Below are 25,768 nucleotides of genomic sequence, written 5' to 3'. Positions count from 1 at the left end.
TGTGTTATGTTATTACTATTTGAAAAGCTGGTGAACAGCTAGCTATGCAGAAAACAGCTGTCTTAGAAGAAATTAAATTAGTGGTTTGAATTCCAGCAATTTCCCACTTGCCTTTTCTTTTGAAAAATCTCCAGAACAGGGCCTATCAATACTTAAAAACAGAAAAACAATATAAGAAAATTGGGGTATTGCTTAGGATGGTTGCCTGAAAATAAATAAATAAACAAATAATGGAAAACTATGATGGAAAACTATGAAAGTATGCAGGAAGTACAGAAGGATTTTGAAATGCTGAAAAATATATATACTTAAAAACATATCACAAAGAATTTTCTCACTAAGTGCTAGAGAATTTCATCATAATTGGAAGCAAGCATTTTTCATCTTCCACTGTATTTGGGAAAAGCTGTACCAAGCATTTTGTTTAGGGTATGTTTTGGTTTTGCTTTAGTAGCCCAGCAGTGCTGACTTCACGAGATATATCCTCAAGACATATTCTGCTGTAGAGGCTTGAGGTTACTATGATGGATTGGATTTACTGTACACTAAGTGGGGCCTCACTAGTGCGGCTATATTCTCACAGAGGTTAAATGCTATTCAGTATAGAATACTGTCAAAAATGTTCTCTTTTGTGATAAGAAAACAACACAAAAAATATAGGGGCACCCACACACTCATGCTCCCTGTGGCCAGTCTACTTTCTACTAAGCATCAAATGATGGAGACAGAAGTTTGGAAGTGAAATCCCTGGTGCTGGATAAAAATGTATTGGTGTGACTTCAATTATTTTAACACATTTCTTTATTCAGTTGAAGTAAAATGGCTGTTGGAAGTATAGAAAATAAAAAATTATGCTATTAATTCTGTGATTTTAATTTACCATATTTGGGCTACTCCTGATTACCAGTGTAGTTCTTGGTATTTAGTTTTTAATTTAATTTCAGAAGAATCCTACACCATGAATAGAGAGACTATAGTTCTTCTATATCTATTCAATTCTTCAATAGAATATTTTAAAATATTACTTTAACTTATTTCATTTATAAATAATAAATTATATTCTATATATTTTTTTAAATATAAGTATTTATTTTATTGTTGCAAGAGTAAACAGATCAATTTTAGTACAAAACTTAAGCAGAGAGACTGAAAAACAAAAGTGTAATTCAAATTAATTTTTAGATAAAACCCTGGCTGTATCTAGAGAAAAAAAAATGTTGCTAGCACAGTTGTCACAACAACTTGAACCTGAATGGCTTCTGCATGACTCATGTCATCAAGTGATTCACTTGTGTATTAGTTTTAAAAATTCTGTCTGACACTTTTGACATATCATATCCTTTGAGTTTTCCCCTCTTATTCAGAAATCAAGGCAAAAAGTTCAGTTCATAAAATATTAATAGGTGCAAGTATTGTCTCTGACCTTACTTGATCAAAGCGATTAGTGTCAAAGTTTAATTGCATTTCATGTGTCTCAGTGACAGCTCTAAATCTTTCATGGAGTCAATAAATTATTAGCATCACAAGAAAATCTCAGACAGCCATAATGTAAAGTAGGAAAATTCTGTAAATTGATACTTGAGACTTAAATGAAAATTTATTTTATTTGATCTTAGTGTCTTTCTTCAGTTCTTACTAAAGATCAAAGATCAAAACCTGAATAATTCTGTGAGAAATGGAATATTTGGGGTATTTTTATCACTAGACTTAGAAAAAGAGTATACCTTAATTTGAATATATACTAGGATGATATTAAGATCCCAAAGATTGTTAGCTTCTCTGGAATTTTTTGCAAGACTAGTGCAGACCTTGTGGTTTATAGTCAGAAATCAATTCCTGGTCCTTGTACTGAGCAGGCATGCTGACATTCAGCACAGTTCTTTCTCTTCAGTTTCTGTCTTCAAGAAGTTGGTTTCCTTCTCTAATAATCTTACTAGCAGTATTAGCAGTATTGTACTCTCCCATCTAACACCCTTTTGGATCTGTGGTCAACTATGCCAGTTATCCTCAGCCAGCAGTGGCAAGTAGTTGCCATTAGAGTCCCAAAGCCTTTGTTGGGAAGAGTGTAACACAGTGATTAAGTTCCTTTCTCCTCAGCACATTTGAATTTTTTTTATATCTTTCTTGCTCTAAGTTCCTGCCTTCTGTCTGCTCCCAGATGGGTGCGAGCATGGCCTGTTTCACAGCCTCCCCAGCCCCAAATCTTTCCCCAGGGCAGTGAACCCCTGGATTTGCCAGACTCTTCCCACGCAGACATTTGCACAGCACAGGCTCAGGCAGGGGAGGCAACAGGCACTTGCCCCCAAAGCAGAAGGTGAAACCGGGCCAGCCCTGAGACTGGAGCTCTCAGCTCAGGGCAGAACCTGTGGCCTTTTACTAGGAATGGCAAAAAATCATATTCCCTGTGCTACAGCACTGCAAGTGGAACTGCTTTCATGGAAACAAAGATCTGATATGCTTCAAAAAGATTGCTAGTGGGTCTAGACTGCACAGTCAGGAAGAATAATATTACTTCCTCACAAGAAGAATCTTTTGTCATAGTCTGCTCATGCTGAAGAATTAAAAGAGTTTGTCTTTTGGCCATCTCTTCAGCCTGAACTGTGCCTCTATTGGACCACTGTCAATAATTTTTGACCTGAAGAAACCAGTCAGAGAAGGATTCCACTGTCAGCTTTTCAAACGGAAGTACAAACAGTTCAACATTTACCTCAGCAGACAGCTCATCATGCCAGTATTTCTGGCTTGCAGAGAGCTGTGCAAGCAAAGGGATCATCTCCGCCATCATCAGGATGTGGCCGGCAATGTCAGCTCCTCTTTCTCTAGAATACACCTGGGATCCACATCAATCTCCACCTTATACCTATAGATGACATCATTAAGAATTTCAACAGCAAGCACATGTATTGTGCATAGCTTTGTTCAGTTGATGTCAATGTTCTTGAATAGTACATGATAAGCACTACATTCCCATCTGGTTATGTCTAGCAGAGATTTATTCCAGTGCCATAGAATGGAACACCACAAATGACAATCAGCAATGTCTGTTTGTCATAGCAGATGAGTAGAATTGCATGTCAGTCACTTGCTCACATTTTTGAAATGCCCTTTCTTCCAGAAAGTCCATCACCCTTGATCTATCTATTCAAAGAAGCAGAGGGGAGGTTAGGTGATCATTGATTTTTGTGGCAGAGAGCTGTACCAGAAGTTCAAGGAATATCTAGAGATCTTGCTTATATTTTGACTGAAAGTAAATTGCCTTCATAGTGTCCTGTGAAATACGCATGTATCTGTTTAGCATGTCCTATAACTGTAGCACTTAAAAAAGTGACATCCCCTAGTCTATCCTCTGCTTTCACTGTTGGTGGACCTCCATGGGATGGAGGGAGAGAGCCTCTATTCTGCCATAGGCTGCTCTGATGCCTGGAGCACCTCCTCACACTCTTTCACGGATCCGGACTGTTTCACATTTTTCTCACTCCACTCCTTCACCACGCTACTGCAGTGTTCTTCACCCTTTCTTAAATGGGTTATCACAGAGATGCCACCAGCATCACTGATGGGATCAGCTGTGTCGTGGCGGGTCCATTTTGGAGCTGGCTGGAACTGTCTCTGTCTGACATGTGGGGAGCCTGGTGTCTCCTCACAGAAGCCACCTATGTATCTCCCCACTACCAAAACCTTGCCACATAAACCAAATACATATCTAGCTGTGCTTTTGTGAAATTTTTGTTCTTGTTCAGCAGCTGTGACAAGGTTTCACACATTTCCTCCTGCATTGGAGGAAGCTTGATGATCTCCGCTGTTTATTCTGAAACTTCACCTGATGATTGCCATTCTTGTGACCAGAAATTTCAGTTTTGGTAGTCTGACAGAATTCATAGTGCTGAAGTTCATCAAGTGAATCTAATTCCTTGTGCTAACTGGCCACGTGAACAATCACACATGGGTGGGACCACCTGATTTTCTCTGGCTGCTACTAGTTAAATAGAGTAAGAGAGGGAGAAGATATGATATCAATTCTTTCTTCATCAAGAAGGAATAACCTCCTCTGAGCAATTCATACTGCACAAAATGAATGCAGTAACTGTGTGTCCTTGAGCAAATATAGCATGCTCTCTCACAGGACATAAAACAGAGACTGGTGTTCTACCATTAAAGAAGTACAAATGATAGTTACAGGCATGCACTGCAAAGCTGATGTCTTTCCTCCTCTCCTACATATCTTCTCAATATACAATTCATGTAAATATAGCTACTGTAGCCTACAAAAAATAGTGTCTTCCAGCACCATGTTTATCTGGTAGAACAAATTTCTATTGCTAAAACAATCCTGCCAGAATGTAAAAGTTTTACAGCTTTGTAGCTCTTTATTGATTTAGGGTATTTCTGCCAGTCATATGAAAATTGTTTTCCTTATTTAACAATGGGGTTTTTTTTCAATTAACCTATTCAAAAAGTAGTGGTGAAGAGAGTTCAGAAATTCTGTACATCATTACCTTTTAACTGAAAGATTTTGACTGGTTCTCCTAGACTCATGCCTGATGGATTGTATAAACATTTGAAACAGGGAACCAAGTAGATCTTTTTTTACTCATACAACCATGAATACTGGTTTCATGTGTTAGAAATACCAACCATGTGGTGTGTTTAAAACCTATTTCAGTATTTCAGCTTCTTTTTCATCAGAATATTTTATTCTTCAAGGAACAGAGTTGTGCATTTTTCACTCTGAATGTTGATATTTCTGAATGTTTCCATTGTTTTGAAGAAAAAGTTTGAGAAAATAGATGTGCAGAAACATATAGGACTAAAATCTAATTACACCAAAATAAAATTAAAATTTGAATTGTGAAATATAATTTATTGTCAGAGAAGCCTAGAGTATTCACAGCACCATTTTAAGTGACTGTTTCTTCCGTGGTTCATGTCATGTATAATTCAGCAATGCTAAAAGCATTTCTGTATATTCTGTAAGCAATTATAAGCAGTAGTCAATGCACCAATAAATGCTAAAGTGAATTACTTGCATAAAATTCTCTATGGGCTAAAGCAAAAGCAAAGCAAACAGAAACCATTCAGTGCTTGCAAAATTGATGTGACCACAAAATCTAAAAATTGTTATATGGCTACATTTTAAAAATGCATATTTTGAATAGCATATGAGTTCAAAGTTTGATCCCTGTTTCTCCAGAAATACTAGATTTCTATCTAGTATTTCTATCAGCTCAGAACAGAAGGCCTGTAATCCATCTAGTATCACAAGAATAAAATATAATTAGTCTTGAGAATATTTTTTTCCAATTATATGTTATTTACATAAAAGTCATTCTGAAAATAGACACAGTTTAATGGTTGCTCAAATACCCTAAAGGCTGCTCTTCCCAATCTTCCCTCATACCAAGGCCCACACCTGCAATGAATAAAAATGCTTTCAGCTGTAATGATTGCATATAAATCGAATCTATTATCTTGAAAAACAGCTCATATTCAATTTCTTTCCTAATCTTTTGTTAGCTTTAAGTACACTTGAGGTATATTTGTACGAGTTTGTGTTCAAGCAACTTAAAGACAATTAGGTAGATATAGGAATGGGAAGTTAACACTAGAATGGTGCTTGTCAGCTGGCTAAAAGTACAATGAGGTGTCAGTATTACTAAAAATACACAGTGCTTGATCTTAGACTTCATTGTGTGAAGGCATATTTGGGCAGAACTCAGTGTTCATCCTGAACCTGAATATATATCGTTTTAAGATTCCATGTTATGCTGCATATTGATGGAGAAATATTTAATTTCAGTTCTATCTCTAGCTGCATTAAGTATTTTATCTTGGAATGCAGAGACTGAACTTTTACTTTCACTTCCAATAGAGGGAAGGTCTGCCAGCTGTGGAAAGAGCCATTTTCCCTGAGTATACATAAATGCCATAAGAACAGTAAACCAGTAAGTTGGCAAAAGTACAAAAAAAACCTAGATTCAAGATAGGAGAAAGAAGAAAAAAAAGAGTGGGAAGAAGGGAAGGAGGGGAGAATGGAGGGAAGAAGGGAGGAAGGAAGGAAGGAGGGAAGGAGAGAAGAAAGGAAGGGAAAATATACAGTGTTCTTACTCACTACAACTAAGAAAAATGTAATAAAGGCTGCATGAAAAGGTTATTAGAAAAAGCATAAAATCTTCTAGAAATAGAATCAATTATTAAATGAAGACTGTTTGGACAAGCCTATGTTCTATGGTATGTGTTTTGTAAGTCTGGTATGTAAAAAGAAGAAAGCAGAGAATTGATTAAAATAACTTGTTAGTTCTGTTGGTTGAGAACAGACAATTTGGAGTGAAATTTGTTCCTACTTGAATAACAGACCAATGAATTTAAAAAGTATTTTAAGCTCTTTAAATAATTTTCTTTTATAAAACTATAGAACTCTTTCCATTTAAATCAGATTATTTTTTTCTTTTGAAAATGTTATATACAAATATATGTATGCTTTGCTAATTCATCGTTACAAAATATACAGTTAGTACATGCAATGTTTCAATTTGGTCGAGTTTATATATATTGCGACAATAATGCAGAAACTTTTATCTATCATCTTCAATAAATCTGTGAATTTACATCCCTCCCCACACTAATAAGCATGCATGAAAAAGGGAGGGGAAAAGAACTGCAGAGAAGCTGCTGGTGAGTGACACACAATGGTGTTAGTCAAAAATTAGCAGTGTTTGGTGAAGGCACCTACATCAAAGCGGGCTCAAAGGAAAGAGTTGGTGTCTGACTGAAGGAAACAGCACAATTCCCATTTTGGTGGAGACAGAAGCTTCCTCTTTGCACTGACATGTACTCCTGAGCTCAAAGCCATGTCTCCCACTGCCTTAATTTCTGTATAATACAATGTTGTCAGGTCTTTCTATTCCAGACAAGTTTTTCAACTGCACTCACTTAGAAGCAGGCAGAAATGAAGTCTGTTTAGCAATAACAGTTAACTGAGCTATTCTGCTCCTTAAATCCCTGCTCATGTCTCTTGACACTCTGGCAGATGCATTTTTAATTGCTATTTAGTGACAATGGCATTCAGTCAGAGTTTTATAATTGTCAAAAGGCCTTTTTAAATTTTACAATACCTTGTCTTACCAACTAGTTATAGCTTTGTCAATCAGTGAAATTAGAGTACAAGTTAACTTACATTGCAGGAAACATGTTAAGGCTTCTCAAAACTATCTTTGTAACTCAACCTTAATTTTGTCCAAACTGTTCCACACTGGAATATCATCAGTCAGCAGATGCTGTAAAACCAGTTGACACATTGTTGAAATGCAAAAAAAGGAAATCCACTTTTTGTGCCATATGGGAGATGAAGTATGTATGTGCACAAAGCAGGCCTGCACAAATCTTGCCAGTATTGAAGCTAGTACTAGACAAAAGCAGGTGATGTGAGTGGGAGACAGCAAAGCATTCACAGTAAATAGATGCCTATGGAGGATGCACATGCTAGAAATTATTTCTGTCTCTGAATCCTAAATGACTTATAGTTGGATTGGGTGTCTGTGTTTCTGTCTCTCTCTATATCCTGCAGATGACTACACGGGAAGAAAATGTGAAATAAAATTGAAGCAAAAAGCAAGTATCCATACTTGGGCCACAAAGGTAAAAGGATATAAAAAGAGGCATGAAAACAAAGAGAAAATTCATATGAGAAAAATTGAGTTATTAAAATAAATAAAAATAATTTTAAAAGGACAATTACTTATATGGTTAAGATGTAAAATATGAATTTTAAATCTATGTTTAACAAGAAAAATAAATAAAGCATTTTGTAAGTCTTGAAAAGCTCTAAAGAAAAGGTTTTTGAAAGAAGAGTAGTGGAAATGATGAAAGGGATGAACAGACTTACTTATTAGAAAAGATTAAAAGCATAAATACAAATAGTTTAGTGAAGTAATTAGGTTAGGGAAGAAAGGAGGACATAATAAACTACCAACATCTGAAGGCAGTAAACACAGAGGAAGGAGAGGAATAATTTAGCCTGATACAAGAGACTGTAATTAGAAGTAAAGGTATTGAAGTTAAAAGGGAAAAAAATACACTGAGCAGAAGACAAAACCACTTGCCTACTAGATGAAAAAAGATTGAAGTGGTGTGGGTCCATATCTAAGAGTAAGTAGATAAAAGGATTGGAAAGTATAAGTAAACAAAATGATAACAAAAAGGTATAAAACAAGTTCTAAAGGCCTGCATGAAACTGATTACAAAATTTGCGTTCCAGGACATTGCTTACCTTCTAAAAACAATACTTTAAAAAAAAAAACCAAACTGGAAAGATTCTTTTTAAGATAATTTTACTCCTCTGTAAGTCTTTATTAGTGCCTGTCATCTCACTGAGTCTTTGTGGTTTGATTTGGAAAGTTCTCTGGGAAAGTGAAGAAAGCTACCTGTACAATCACAGTGAGCATCTTCAAGACATGGTAAGCCCAGAAAGCGAGAATTAGGTTTATTCCTAAAACCACTGATGAAGTAATGATCAGGGGGACATGTGAGAGGCTCAGTGCTTGATCTTTGTCTTGCTTACTTGTAAAAATTAGGGTTTTACAGGGAGGCTGTGTCAGCATTTCAGATTTGGATTCTGCCATCCCCTGACCAGGTGCGCTGCATAGTCTTTCTGTGTCTTTTTCCTATTCTCTGTCCATTTCCTATCAAGTTCAGACTATCACAATTCGTGTTTTCTTTCACAGCTCTCCTCCTGTCTCCTTGCCTCCCCTCACAAATAATTTTCTGCAAGTTTCCTTTTTCTTTCCTTGCAAGCACACTATCTACTCTCTGTGTCCTTTCCAGCTTTACTTCTCCCAGTAGAAATAATTCCTGCCTCCATCCTCTGCTAGTCTCCCTTAGGGACGAGTGACATGGAATATCTCTGTGCTACACTCCCTTATCCTCCTTCTCCACCTTCCAAATTTCCTCATTCAAAAAACAGCTCTTATGATAGGAGAAAAGAGAGGACAGTTCATAGTTTCTCTGTTATATGTAGAAATAATGTACAACCCATGTAATTTCTACTATAAAATAAAAGGTCCAATTCTAAACAGCAATTTTCAGGCTACTTTTCTGATTTTAACAAGAATAAGTGTCCTGAGACACTTTCTAGGATTTCATTTCTTTCTAGAGACAAAGAGGAAGGCAGGGTTATAAAGTGAATAAGCTCATATTGCCGTGAGTTTTAACTGAAGCACAAATAGAGCAGCTGTTATTAGAGAATAGCCATGTATTGGCATGAGACTGAGATCTAATCTGTCTTTCTGTCTTTAGCTTCTGTTCCCAGGACTTTTGATGCAGTGATAAAGGCATTAAAATATATTCTTACTGTCTGTTATGTTTCCCTACTCTTCCCAATCATTCCTGGTGCTCCTTTTCCCATGTAATGGAGGTTGTTATACTGTCTATCATTAGTCAGACTTGTAATTATATTTTAAAAGCATCCTAGTTTGCAGTACTTTTAAAAACTTTGTCTACATATTTAATCCTTATCTTCCTGTTGAGAGATTTAAGGTATAAACTAAAACCAGAGATACAAAAGGAAAATTAATTAATTAAGACTCCTTTTCCTCTCTCTAGGTTCAGAGGGGGTTTGTTTCTACTTTATTTTCAGGTGTATTGTAATAATTATGACAGACAACATCAGAACTATATATGTTAACTTTCAAAGGAATTACTTGCATTGTTGATTGATTTATTGGTTTGTTATCAGATCAATTTTGAAACAAACTTTAAAATAAAGAACATCTTCCAGATTCCCTGACTAGTTGGACTGTTAAAGAGGCTACACTGCCCTTTATAAGATACATAAAAGAACCAGAGTGGCTTACGAAAGGACCCTAAAAGATTCTGTCTGTTCCTTTAGTTTGAGCAACTGGAAAATATCTGGAAGAATGCCCCAAAGAATGATTACACACAAACTGTCTCAAATTTGTTTCAAGTAGCATAGCTGTACAGTTCTTTTCTTGAAACTCTGCTTTGTGTACTGTAGCTTTAGGAGATCATTGCCCTAAGCTTCACAGAAACCCCTGGGGAAAAAAAAAAACCACTGTAAAAGTAGTCCCTGAAGTCACTTGCTTTTGAAAATGGTACCCAAAATATGCAGTTTAGAGGATCACATTATTTTTTCACTTTTTCTTATTTTAAAAATCAAAATTAAAGTCATGAGTTTCCTGATTCAAATACTGTTACTCAGTTATTACTCTAAAAGTCCTAAATGTGCAGCTCAGAAATATTTACCCATAATCTAAAAGTAAAGTGTGCTCATGTTCTCTTTTGAGGTAGTCACTGATTTTGTCAATTTACACTAAAACGTATATACAATTAAGAGCATATGCGAGTGATTTTCCATATGATGAATATAATTTTTAAAAATGAATTTTCATTTTATAATCAGTATTTTTCATTGATGGAAACAATGAACTGGAAACAGAGCTAGAAATCCCCCTAACCCCAAAATTATCAGAGTCTGTTGATAATTGTTTTCCTTTCAATTTGCCAGTCTGCCATTTTCTGATGGCTCAAGTAACTGTTTTTTTCATCTTGCTCTTAATTCAATGGCTAATAGGTAACTCACAATGTATGTTAGAATGAAAATGATTTTCCAAGCTGTGGGCTACTCCTGACTGGACACATTAACAGATCACAGGTCATGTGCTGAAGGAAATATTACTGTGAAATGCCACACACCTGTTTGCTTTGATTTGACACTTTAAACATAGTGAACAGTGAATAGAGTTATCAATATCAGCCACTCCACCTGGACCTAAAAACCAGTTGTAATCATGTAGGACAGTAAAGCATCAGACTGAATCTGCAAATAAAGCAGATTAGTGGTATGGAGGAAGCAGAAAATGTGTATTTATAACCAAATAACAGATTTCTTTTTTTTTCTATTGTGACTGCACTTAAACATTCATCAGACTCTTACACTTTCCTTTTCCTTAGATGTTTTATATCCCATGCTGTCAGGAGTAACAGCTAAATGTTTGCCATATAACTGAATATATACACTGCCTTATCACACAGTTCCACACCATTCTATCTCCATAAGCCAAGTCACAAAGAGAGTGCTAATAAAAGTGCTTCTTCACCAAACCACAAGGTTCATCTCTAGACTAGTACATTTTAGACATTTTTGTTTCTGTCGGTATGTCTCTGATTTGTTCAGGGTCACACCCACTTGAGTCCTATGGATCAGAGCACATTCTGGGGACACAAACTGTATCTTAAAAGCCTCTTCATCATCACAAAGACTTTTCCCAAAAATAACCCTCTTCACCATCTCAAAGCTTTGGACAAAGCCTCCACAAGTCTCCTCTGATGCAGGCAATACGTATAATTAGAAAAACCAAAAACCTTTTCACCATCCTGATAGTTCTCAGAAGTTGAATTGACCTCTTTAAAAGACTTCTTAGAACAACTTCTTTATGCCTGATAAACATAAGCGTAGTTACAAAATCCGAAGGACAGTATGTCAGTTTAAAGCTGCTTTTAGTTAAATGCCTCTCACATCTCCTGCCAAGCACATCTTTGTGGGACCAGCAGATAGCAGGAGTACATGTTGTCACTCTCCCTTTTAATATTTTCGATATGGTTGTAGGAACATGTCAGAATCTATTTATGAGTAGCTGCCACTACTGACCTTTTTTATCCAGAGTGTTTTCTAATAAGTAAGGAATTAGCACCCAAAGAGTAGCAGTTTGTAATTTCCTGGCTTAACTGTGATATGAGTATTACCCTTTTGAACTCTATCATTACCCTCTTACTCATCTGAAAATTATACATAAAATTAAAATCAGCAGCTGAAAATATAACTTGTTCCATTCAAGCCATAGGAAAAAAAAATTCAGTAAGAGAGCTTGAGTTCAAAGAGCAAAGTTCAAGAACATCTTTCACTCAGGTAAGTCTGGATCCATCTAAATAATAGCTTTGACTGTCCAAAATCAGAGACAAGCAGTTATGTTAACATGTTATGCTACAAAATTCTGCTTTCCATGTCCTTACAAAATTATTCTTACATGATGGAAAAGATAAAAAATGTTATGTTTTTGTGTGCTATGTGTGTTCTATCATACATCATGTCTCATCCCATTGGTAATAAGGTCCTAATTTTTAGTCAAACTCATATAAAAATGCCCATTGTTTTGTTTTCCTTTGTATTGTTATATTTTCCCCTGTATTTAACATTTACTCTTAAGGTTTTTATTAACCAGTCTGATTTTTAATTGGTGTTTCTTTTACTAAAATGGTTTAGTATTTGGTAATTTGGCTTTAACATTGTTCAAGCATTTATATAGTTCAAAGTTTAACTCTTCATATCCTTAAATATGTAGCATAATCTTTAAAAGACTTCCATTTTTCCTCTCATAAAAAGACTCTTCACATTTTCTTACTATCCTGCTATTCAGAGAATTGGAGAAATATACAGCTGAGGGGCACCTGAAGGTCTCAGGCTGTCCAGACTTTGGCCAGGCGTCAGGAAAAAATACAGTGGTATTGTGCAGGGGAATCTGTTCTTTGTAAACAGACTGTCACATGTAGTGATGCTACTTAGCAGCTCAGTTTTCAGGTTTATTTCTCCAGTCTGGAACCTCCAGGATCACAGTAATTTTCATGGACTGACTAATTTACCTTGAGACTTCTCTTAAAACCCTTGATAAATCATAAATCTGTTTCTTATTGCTGTAAGGAATGATTCTCATTCCTCCGTATTCTGGCAATCAAGAATCTACAAAAATAAATAAGTAAATAAATAAATTGTAAGTGGAAAAGTTAAACTATATACTATTTTGAGGTTGGTTGACCTTCTCATCTCCAGGTTTCCAGCCTCTCTATTACTATCTCTCCACAACAAGACCAGCAAGAAAATGTGATAAAAAACCTCATGAGTCAAGATAACAGGGAGGTCACTCAGCTATTACCACCATGGTCAAAAAGGAATCAAATTGGTAAAATTAGTAGAATTTATTTCCAATTAAAAAGAATAGGATAATAAGAAATAAGGAGAAATCTAAAACATCTTCTCCCCTCTTCTCTCTTCCTCACCAAGTTCAACTTCAGTCCTAACTTCTCTATTTCTCCCCTGAGTAGTGCAGAGGGATCAGGAGGAAATGAGTTGTAGTATCAAATCCTATATCAAACAGCCTATATGTATTTCCAGAAATCAATGCTCTAATTTACCCCTCTGGCTAATCATCACAATCCAAACTACCCATCAGCAGGGACAAAATAATGCAAGAAAAGCTATAAACTCCTCGTCACTTTCTTGTGAGAAAGCTGAACTTTATCTGTGTAAGGAAAGCCCACAGAGGTCAGTGTTTCAAATGGGTGATGAAAATACAGCTGTTATAAGCAGCTATTGTAAAATGAAAGAGCTTTTGGCAGTACCTTTTAGTTTCAAAACTAACACAAGGCAATCAAAAAAGAAAGATCCAGACAAGTTTTAAAAGTAACCAGAAGAAATGAAGTGAAAAATGCCACTTACATAAATGTGGCTAACTGGACATTTTGGAATTCTAGAAGGGGCTGGAATTGTTACTTTGTAATTCTGGGATATATTATCCAGAATAATTTTGAAATCCATTTACCTCAGGAGTCCATGATATATACATACCATTGACACATATTGCTAGTGTAAATACTTAAGACTTATATACATATTTAAGGCATAGGAGCAACACCCACAAATTTGTTTCATAATTTATGTCATGAGTATGCCTATGGTAGCCTCTTCAACAAAAATATTTTCATATTAATATAAAATTTTAATTATTAGACAATTAAAATATTATTTTAAACAAAACTATTATTAATATTAACAGCAGCATAAAATTAAAGAAAATGCCACATATAATTGCTTTGATTATAGTTTTGAAAGTCTGTATAAGAGAGAAAATAATCTAGACCATTTTTCCTAGCGTTTAAGAGTGGATGTTATTAGAAGAACACAATTATGGGGGGAAAAAAGAAAATAAGGAAAAAAGCTTTTCTTAGAAATGCCACCTTAACCATTAGCAGAATTAGGAGCCAAAGTCTGAGAAGGAATACAAAGATCTGTTGCATGAATAACTCTCAGGATCAACAGTAGCAGCAGTAGGTGACATGTCTACCTGGGGTAATAAATCAGTAGCTGTTTCTGTGCTAACTCATGTTGTCTATTTGAGTGGTATGCATGCCATAAGAAGAGGCACACAATCCTTCAAGAAATAATGAGTTAGAACTAAATTATATGTGTCCAGATGTTGGTGTTCCCTATTCTTTTTTTTTTTTTTCAGACAGTCTCTGGAAGCCTGAACTAAGGCCCAAAGACTTGTGTATGTTTTGTAATAGCTTTCATTTGAACTTTGCAAATCTCTAGTTTCTTGAGATAGATAGACAGATAGAACAAACTCTATTTGTCTGTCTGTCTATCTATCTATCTATCTATCTATCTATCTATCTATCTATCTATCTATCTCAGAGTATATAACTATCTGAGAACAGAGTAGTTATTGGCCTATATTTATTCAGTCATGTGGGAGCATTTCTGGAACACTCATAGATGTAAAAGGTTCTATGAAATCTCATTGGCTTCTTGGGCATTTTGAGACACTCAACACCACTCATTACTTCTTCAGCAACTTGCAGAGTTGATTCCTTCCTAATTTTAACATGTTATTTCAGTACCTCAGTACTAGCTTGCTTTCCTCTGACTCTCTGACACTGATTCTTCCTTTGAACCATGTAGTGTATTAGCAGAAGCTGTGATAATATTGATTTGATATAATTTAAAGTTGGGCATACTGCAAAGTACAGTCCCTCACAGGGGCAGGTAATTCCTTTAGTTTCATTCTGGTCTTTGGTTAATGTTACTGGCAGATTTGTTGTTGTTACCAGATTTATGAAGTAATGGAATAGTCTCTGGGGATAATTATTACAACTGTTTGTGGTAAATAATTAAACTATAGGGCAGAAATAATTTTAATTACTTTTACTCTACGTCACATGGGAAGGCTGAGTGTTTCCTATTTCCAGATGTCTTATGTGATTTGTTCTATAACATCTCCACAATTATCTTTATCCTTGTTCCCCAATCCTCAGTTAAGATTTCCTCCTAAAAGGACTTTTAATTTTCAGCTTGGTTCATATTACTGATTTTGTTCTAGTAAAGGAGTAGTAGAAAGAATAGGAAAACATGATTAAATTTCTTTGCAACATACAGAATACTAAAATAGCTTTGTTGCTAAGAGCTTGTATCTAGCCTCACTTTCACAGCCCAATGTGTGAGTTAGGAAGGTTTGATTTGTATTGTTTTCTTTCATTTTCTCCCCTCCTGTCATTTCTCAGCACTAAGCTGTTTGGATTCACATTGCTGTAATTGCTTTAAAAACAGTGGTTTTCTTGCAGAGGGTGAATTTGGCCACAAATGTCTAATTAGAAAGATGTAGTAGTTGCCCATAAAATGCCATGTTAAAAAAAGATCTACAGCCTGTATTTATGTCAAGTTAACCCACAGAACGGACACCACAATCCAGCAACCTGGAAATCATATAGAATTTATATAACCACTTAATTTGATTCTTTTCTTCTTCATTTTTATATTTTGGAGGATTTAGCTGCAAATCTTCAAGACTGTCACACACACATTATTTAACAAGGCCAATGTCAAGTTTCGTGATTCCTTATCTTAGGAGTAATTTTCATAAAAACCAGAAAGTAACAGATTTTTGGATTAGGATGGATAAAGAAATGACTTTATAACAAAGAGCTAAAGGTATGTGTGGTCATTCTTCTCAATGAAATAGATTTAAGGAATGATACATAGCAAGAAATTTTGCATGAGTGTGACTGTGTTTGTGCTTATCTGCCTATGATGAGAAAGAGGAAATCATGGGTACCAAAGTCCTCTTCAGACAACTAGAGAAAACACCTCATACCTGTAGGTGATTTTAACTACCTCAACATCTGCCTAAGAACAATACTGGACATAATCCCAGTGGGTTTTGGGGAGCTGAAAATAATCTCTAGACACAGCAAATTCATGACCTAAGTGAGGCACTTTATTGAACCTTGTCAGATCACAGGGTTTGGGATCAGATGATCCTCACAATTGACAAAATGAAGAACCAAGTATTTTGTATTCTATAATTAAAATAAGCAATACTTCTCTGTATGCATAAATGCATTCCATTTTTTCAAGCATAAATTATGTAAAAAGAGCTATATTTTTTCCCCACCCTGCTGGTTTTTTTCCACAATTTTTAGTCATTTTCATCATAGATTTTATTATGTCTGCTTGCACTTTGACAGACCTATATTTTAGTTTTTCAGCTATTCATTTTTTTCATCCTTAAAGCATCACAGAATCAAAAGATACCTGCAGTTGACAGGGACCTCTGGGCATTGCCTAATTGAACTCATCTGCTCAAAGCAAATTCAGTCAGAGCAGGTTGTCCAGAGCTGCGTCCAGTTAGCTCTTGAATATCTCTGCAGATGGAGATTGCCCAACTCTCAGCAAGCCATTCCTGTATGTGATGAACTTCATATTAGAAACATTTTTTTATGATTAAATTAATTTTGCTGCATTTCTATTTGTGTTTATTGCATTTTTTCCTGTCACTGGATACCACAGGGGAGATGCTCTTTGCACCATTCTATCAGATATTTATATAGATATTTACGTAGTAAAGAATGCTTGAATATTATATTGCAAAGCTTTATGTTAATTCTATTTTTAAATTTCATATCAAAACTTTAGAAAGAGGGAATGAAGGAAACTAGGTGGGTTTTGTAGATTTTTTTCTTTCTTTTTGCTTTAATTAAATGATCCTGACAGAAAACCAACTCAGAAATCCAAATCAAATCCATTCAAATTCTTTCAGTTAATTTTACAAATTAAAATATTTTGGAGGTTAATGGGAGGGAGTATTCTGCATATATTCCTTGTATGTTTGTCCAGAACTTCCTGCAGAATTAGATGAACAGTATTTCATTTCAAAGAATATATTCCAGATAGTTAAACAGATATTAGATTTTTTATTTGTTGATAATGTGCTGATAAGTTTACATTATGTATTTTGAGGCAAATGTAGTTCAAGGTCAATGTTACCATTTAAAATTAATTTTTTTAAAAAAACCTTTGAACAAATAGATAATACTTTGGTATAGCCTTATAATCAATGATTGTTACACTACTTTCATTTGCAAATCCTGGCTCTTCATGGAAAGCAATCATTCCTGAGAACTAATAAGAGTAATGTGTAGATAAAAAACCAAGGCCTTGTTAGTAATTTCTCTGCTACCAAGAGAGAGAATGAGCTGTTCATATCTAGTATTTAATTTATTTAAAACCTTTTCTGTGGGATGCTATGTAGAAATGAAGAACATCAAACTAATAAACAGTATAGACCCACTTATGTTTAACAGATCTGCCTGAAAAGCTGTCCCACCATTCCTACCATAAAAGTGGTGGCAAAACCTCACTACGTCTCCAAACTGTGAAGCGTTGCAGCACAGCTTATACTCAATTTGGCTTTCCTTAAGCACTGAGATCATTCATTTACTGCATTTAGGCATTCCAAGGTTTTTCTGGACTTTATTGATCATCTGTTTCTAGATAAGACAGCTATTAGGCAGGACCCTGATTGTCCTGTCCCCTTAGGAACCCAGACTAAAAGATCAAACAGAAACCAGTCCAAGAAACTAAACCAATATGTTTCAAGTGATATGCTCACAGTGATATGTGGTCACCCTAGTTAAGTGGTTTCTGTTAGTGAAGCACACAAAATCTCTGTTGATTTGCATGGAATTTTGGTCTTCTGATATAACTGAAAATTAATCTTGCTCACGTACATTTTATGTAAACAACTTCATATCCTATATAGGGAAATAAAGGCTGAAGTCTTTGTAAGGAGCGTGGACACTGTTTGGAACTCAAACATTAGTCTGGCTTCCCTTTAAACTTAATATACTGGATATGTACATCCTAATGACACTGTTGTCCTTAGCTTTAAAACAATTTTATTTAATTGTAATAATATTCCACATATCCTTATAAGAACAAGCAAATTGCCATCACACTAATCATCTTTCTTTTATGAGTAGATATGTTTTACTAGCAGATACTTTAAACAGAGGAAAACTGTCACCAGATAATTGCTAAAAGGACGGGAATAAGTCATATTGTTTGTCTAATTCTTATGTTACTGGCTTGTGGCCTAATTTAATCTATTGTGAATGCACAGTAAATGCAACACAGTCATTTTAAAATCATAAACCTCTCAAAAAAGTCAGGCAGAGGTCTGCTAATGTGTTAGGTGATGGATATCCCATTTACTATTGATCTCTGAATTCAGAACAATCCACTCTGTACTAGCAAACATTTTTCATATATTTTTAGAAAATATTGAATGTCTCTTAATCAGTGACAAGACTGTTTTGTGTGTTACTGCTCAAAGTAGATTAGCAATTATGTACAGCATTTCACCAGAAAAACAAAGCTTGTGGAGGCTGAATCTTGTGTGATATAACTTGAATGAACTGACTTCACATTCATATACCCTTGAATTAAAGGAAAGCTCACAGTAAGAAATCCAGATGTAGTGGGAAATATGCTGTAGGATTTGTATATGGAGATCTGCCTAATCTTATATTGTACGGACATAGTATACATTGTAGTCTGAATCATTGCTGGGGAGGACTTAATTTAATTAACTTCTTGATTTTTATAGTTGGTTTCTGTGTTATCTGTCTCAAGAAGCTTCTGTTTTATCCCACTCTCTACTCATTCTATTTTCTCTTCTTCAAACGACCCCATTCCAAGGACCAGGTTCCTGTATCTCTTTTATTTTTTTTCTATTCAAGCTTGAATGTAGAAAACCCCAATATACTAACCTAATCTCATTTTTGTGCTCATGGGCCACTGGTCCAGGCTTGGATGACATTAAAACAATATCACACATCTGGTCTAGCTAAATATGGAATACAAGTGGATATGTACTTGTATTTAATAAAATAATATAATCAGGTTTTGACTCTTAAAATCTTTCAGAAACCTTGTCCTGATCTTGAAGTCTATTACTTCCTCCTTTACATCTGCTTAACAGCTTTCTCCTATAAGGACTGTGTTATTATACTGTGAGAAGACTCAGAAGTGGCTAAGAATAGAGAGTATGAATATAAGAATGTGATTCAGTTCACCGATTAAGCACTCTAATTTTAAGTATCTATCAGCACATCTTTGGTAGATGTTTATCCTCCTATTATAGCCAATAGAAGTTGAGGGTAGGACTAAATTGTGTAAAAGCAGGTATGTAGCCCCACACAATTCTCCCTAAGATGTCCAAGATATCCACACAGGACTGGCAGGTAAGATAGATAACAGACAGGAAGCCTCAACCCTTCTGATGCACTTGAAGAATGCCACACAGCATATTCTATGGCATTTCACATGCCTTTTCACTCTTGTTTTTATTTCCCTTTTTCTCAGCATATCCAGTTTATCACAGAAAATATCTGGGGACATTATCCCCTAGATAATATCTACCTCCGAATAAAATAAATCCCCTCAAAGAATTTTCAGAACAAAGAAACAACCCCCAAAATAATAAGCAATAATGATTGAACAACAGCCTCTTTGCAAGGTTTTTATAAATGACATATTTCTTTTAATTGTCCTCTTATTTGTAAGGGAAGGGTTTGTTTCTGTGCATGAAGAATGACAGATACTGACTGAAGAAAAACAAAACTACAGATGCTATGTAAGAAAAGGAAATTCAGTGAAATATTTCTGAAGTTAGCTACCACACCATGTTCAGTTACAGGGGAGTCAGGCTGTGTCTGAAGGTATTTCAGTTACACTTCTTGCATTGATATTAATATTCAATAAAAGTACCAACTTCTAACCCCAGTGTAGTGAGGAAATCTTTTCTGCCATCAGTCCATAGTCAATTCATTACAAACTGTCATAGTTTCTGATAATTTAGTTTTCAAAATGTCATTAGAAGGCCTATGTACATTAACAGTAAATGCTTGCAGTTAGAAAAATAAGTATAGTGAATATTCTGAAAGCATGAAGTCTTCAAAAAAGTTTTACTCTAACTGACTTTCTAACTATTTCCAAAACAAATAAAAAAAGAAAAATTTTGAAAATCCTGTGGCAGATGCATGAAAATCTTTTAAATGTCAGTCCTTAATTTTTATTCTTTTTATAGACTGAAGATATGCCAAATTGAATTGATCATATATTACTTTTTTCCTCATGAATGTCATGCTCACAAAAAAACCTTCTACGTTTTTATCATTGACATTAAACCACATGAAAGAAATAGTACTGTTGATGGCTCGAAAATTCCTCTAAATCAGCCTACAGAGTAACTGTTCTCTCTATTGTTAAAGAGATGGAGCAGAAATTCGTTCCTCATCTCCCAGCTATATAACTATACCAACATTAATGCCAGCTAGTATCAAAAGGTTCTTTTTTGACTCTTCCAATCATTAAGGATTGAAAGAAAGTTTTCAGGTTTAAAGAATGCAAGTACCACAATAATCTGAGTTTTCATTACATTTAATTACATTGTCTCTTTTTTCCTACCTTGATAATATATTTTTTTAAATTTCCTCTGAAAAATAATATTCCTGAAGCACAATTCACTTAAATAGGTTTTTTTGTCATAGAATGAAAACATTTGAAGCTTTTAAAAGTATTTTGTCAAAATACAAATAGAAATTTCCTTTCCAAAGACATTTAGAAGGATTTAGAAGGAAAAAATGAAATCTTTTTCCTATAGTGACAAAACATGATGTTTCAATTCTAAAACGTTGTAGATTTTCTTTCTGCTTTCCTTTTAACTTATGGATTATCTCCTAGGAGAAGACACGTTACATTGTCAAACCAATTTAATAAAAATGATCAGTACTGCCTAGACTTATTTCAATTAAATGTGAAAGCTTGTGAAGACTGCAATCTAAGCAGGCCGCAAAAAATATTTCACGTAACAATGCCCTGAATAATAAAGGACAGTTTTGTCTGCTGATATGGCTGGATGTGTCAGAAGCTGTTGTCACAATTTCTCAATTACCTGTATGCAAGATAATGTGAGGCTGGACTTGGCTGTCCCTCTTGCTGTCAGCTGGTCTCTTACACCCTTTCCCTAAGAGTGCTGATCTTCAGTGTCCTACAGGACACTGACACGTCTCTTTTCTGAAGGCGTTTTTCAGAAGTAAATAATTTCATTTACTGGACTGAAGTGAGACAATCACACACAACTTACAGACATGGCACCAGGCAGTGGAGGGCTCCTCCAACAAGATATAGGCAACAGCAGCAGGGAGAGGAAAATGTTTTCAGAAACTTGAAAGGCTTTAATTTAGTATATCTCCTCATTATAAAAGTAATAAAGATTTAAAGGATTATTGAGTTCATCTCTAGACCATGACAAATAAATGTACAACTTTTTTTTTCCACTATGTGTGTTCTGTGGTAGACATTTTTTTGACCCTTAATTTAATTATTAAAATGCTTTCTCATGTAGATAATGTAAAAGACAATTGGAAAGTCCAAACATATACTATGGATCAACTCATCTTGAAAATGAGATCTAGAAGAAAGCAGCCTAAAAAAATCCCCTTCCTTTTTTCTGATTTCCTTATTTATTCAGGATTCTTAGTCTGGCTCCCAAAGAGAGTACAATCTGGAATGAGATGATGTTACAGAAAGACTTACTATTAAACTTGGAATCATAACTCTTTTTAGGGCACTGCAGGACTCCTATCTACACAAATAACCTCCAACCCAATTAATAATATTACACTTTGAGTAAACAAAAGATACTAAATTGTTTGTGAGGTTGAGAATTGAGGGGGTGGGAAAGCAGAGTACCTTTTTAATATTTTTCCCTTCTTAAAGGCATCAGAAGCTGCAGAAGACTTGATACGGGGTATTTGACTTGCTGGTGCATCTAAAATTTTCATGTAGGCTAAATTTTAGTGTCATGTTCTTTAAATTGCTGTACTTGCATCCACATTATGATTCTGCCTAGACATGACATAAAAAAATGGAGGAAATGAAAATATTATCAATGCTTTGAAGCCTATAAAACCATGAACATCACGTGTTAATAATTTCATTATAAGCTATTTATGCATAAAAAGATATTTTTCATTATATGTTCTATGTTTCATTTGACCTTTATTCTAGATTGTCTCTTTTTCTTCTGGATAATTGTTCTAGGTCACAAGTAGTTCATGAACTATGGGGTTTAGGAGTAATGGATTTAATGGAAAGACATTTTATTTGGAAGAATGGGAAATCAAGTTAACCAGAATCGTACTTGAACACTGTTACAAGAATAAACCTCTCAGTTTGAAACCTGATTGTCTCTAGATCATAGATTACTAAACCAATATGGGTTGACATGGTCAAATTGTTTATTGTCTTGCAGACAATGAACAGGGTGGTATATGTTATTAGAACATTTTTCCTACAAGGAATGAAGCATCAAAGATAAAATAGTCTGAGGAAAATGGAAGAACAGAGACGTGAAAAGCAATGAAAGAGAAAACAGAACACAGAGTTCAATTTAACCTCTTTGTCATCAAAAAATAAGATATTTAGGCCAGACAACACATCCTGATATTTGCCAATGACAGCATTCTAAAGTGAGAAAATTATGTTCTCTTCAATAATGTGTAAGGTGCATTTGATCTGCTTAAAAAAAATGGTTTGGGGATATAACATCAGAAGACAGTTTTAGTGAGTTAGGAGAAAAACAATATAAAAATAGTTTTGATTTTTTTAATCCATTTGAAAATTCAGACTAAAATCTTTTGTAGATTTGCTGAACATTTTCAAAGTTCAGTCCATTGAAAAAGTGTCACCAATAGACATTATTTGGGCCCCATACCTTAGCTCTGGTACCTGCAACATAAGGACATGGACCTGCTGAAATGAGTCCAGAGGAGGCTGCAAAGATGATCTGAGGGCTGGAACACCTCTCCTATGAAGACAGGCTGAGAGAGTTGGAGCTGTTCAGCCCGGAGAAGAGAAGGCTTTGGGGTGACTTCATTGCAGCTTTCCAGTACCTAAATGGGACTACAAGACAGCTGGAGGACTTCTTATGAGTGTATGCAGACAAGGGAGAGTAGCTGTAAACTGAAAGAGGGGAGATTTAGATTACCTAATAGGAGGAAATTCTGTACCATGAAGATGGTGAGACACTGGCACAGGTTGCCCAGAGAAGAGGTCGATGCCCCATTCCTGGAAGTGTTCAAGGCCAGGTTGGATGGGACCCTAACAAACCTGTCTAGTGAAAGGTGTCCCTGCTTGTGGCAGGGGCTTGGAACTAGATGATCTTTATGGTGCAATACACTACATGTTACTCCGTATAATCTTCAGGATCTGATCTTACAGGATCTGAACTTTGCTCGACAAGATAAGCAGTGTTTTGCAACATTCAGAGAGTTCACAAACATCAAATCATGAAATAAATTATGTTTCTGTTATTCAAGTAGAAGCTATGACTTTCTGCAGACTTGGCAGTAGACAATTTAAAACACCGTTATTCATTTCTTCAGCTAAAATTTTTACCAAATCCAAGAAAGTTATAAATAAATTTAAGTTTAAAATCTATTCTGATCCTACCTTGTCTTTTCTCAGAAAAATTTCTGTTACAATAAGTGAGTAATTTTGTAGGTACTATGTACAAACAGGACCCAGATAATTGTTCTATTAGATTGTCGTCTTTTTAATTTTCTCATTAAAATTAATTTAAAACAACCTGCTAACTGTATATAATTGTTCCAGCACAGCCCACAGTGATAGTTTTTATGAACACTCCCACTCTCAACGTCAAAACTAGGACTTTCTGTGGTAGTCTAAGAAGTGAAAAATGGCCAGCACAGGTCTCAGACTTTTCAAGTCTCTTGAACTGGCTCTGGGACCTGGATTATTTTTGCATTCCATAGAGGTAATTTCTCCTGGTTAAATAAACCTAAATTTTACAATTGCCCCGCTGTAAAATACATGGAAAGCCATGAAACATTGTTTGCAACTGAGCATCTTTCACAAATCCTTAAAAAAAAAAAAATTAAAAATCTACTTATTATCTTTTTAAGTATTATGATTGTAATACTTGTTATATAACTTGATTTGACCATATTAACACATATTGGTTTCATAATCTATGATCTAAGGACAACCAGTCAGTGAGCTAAGGGCTTTGTTCTTGCAATAGCATGCATGTGCAGTACTCATTAACCTTAACAAGTGATGTTCAAGCATGCCAGTTGCTGAAAAGTCCCCCTGAAGTCTTAACAAAGGGCAAAACAAACAAATCAAGCAACAATATGATTGCAGCTACAGTTGTTATTCCATGAACAAAAATTACAATTGCAAAACTGAAAAATTGGAAAGCATACACACAAACAATCAGATTTCACAATCAAATTTTCTTTCCTTTTAGCATTAGTATTACTGTCTCTGCATTTAATAACATAATTTAATTTTATGTACAAAATTTCCTGAAACAAAAAAATGCATTTGAGCTCTATGCAGTGGTAATTCAGTTTTAAACCATGCATAAAAACTCAGTAAAGAGCAAAATGCTAATAGGTTGTATATGGGCTATGACTTTTCCTAGCTATTTTTCAATATTTTTCAACAGTTAAGAAACAGTCACTGAAATACATTGAGAGTCTCTTAGTTTATTATTTACTTTAAAAAAATGAATGTTTATCAAATGCATTTGAATTGATAATAATATGATAGTTCATGCTTGAGAAACCTCACAATTGCCAATGTGAAGAACTGGGTATTGTCTTTCTGACATAATCACATGGTGAGTGGATTGCATTTACACTTTGCATGACCTTGAAAACAGTTTCCCAGACCAATGTCAGAAACATTTCTTTAGTATTGCTGCTGCTGCCAAGTGTATAGACTAGACAAGTAAAATTAAAAAGGTATAGTAAACATATCGATAGTAAGTTAAACAGTTGAGCTCTTTTTTCAGTTTTAGGATGAAAAAATCCTTGTAATTATGAACTATAATTTAAATTACAGATTTTGTAAGACATTTCATAAAGAAAATTTAATATTGATGAGTTCTTATATATTGTAAACCAAAATTTGAATGGTTAATATTTTTTAAATGTGTTTTTAAATATTCACTGAGATTCCTTGATTTCATGATCCCAAGTCTCAAAGATATTAGATTTGATTCACAGTTTGCTCCATATTAAATGCTTTCAGTAGTTTTGACCTCTTTGTTCCACAATATATTCCTAAATTTATCAGAATATAATTTTCTTTATTTTCATGGCATTTTTCTCTTGAATGTATTCTATATCAGCATATTTTTGTCATTCTCTGGATATTTTACTGCTACATTTGACAGCTGCTAATAAAACTCTTGTGAGTTATAAAAAATCTTATTTTTTTATTATAAAAATTTATTTGCACCTTAAAATCAATATTTATCTATGCTGTATTTATTGATCTGTTACTCAGCAGTTCTAGTGCCCTTCTCTGAAGAAGACCATGGAAGTCTTTATTTTCCCTCTATTCATACCTCAACTTTACTGTAATATGATTCAGAATTATAAAATATTGCAACTATAGCTGGGAGAAGGTTAAATGCTCCATGTGAATATAAGAGCAATCTTGCTTCCTGATGGAGACAACAAGAAGGCTCCAGAGGTTGTTACCATGGAAGAAAGAAAACTGGGTTTATGTGCAGCTATGAAATTCCTAAGCCTTACAAAGTTGTCTATT

This window comes from Corvus brachyrhynchos, unplaced genomic scaffold, assembly GCF_000691975.1.
Source record: "Corvus brachyrhynchos isolate BGI_N302 unplaced genomic scaffold, ASM69197v1 scaffold239, whole genome shotgun sequence".
Classification (NCBI taxonomy): domain Eukaryota; kingdom Metazoa; phylum Chordata; class Aves; order Passeriformes; family Corvidae; genus Corvus; species Corvus brachyrhynchos.
Note: the sequence above shows the minus strand (reverse complement) of the source record.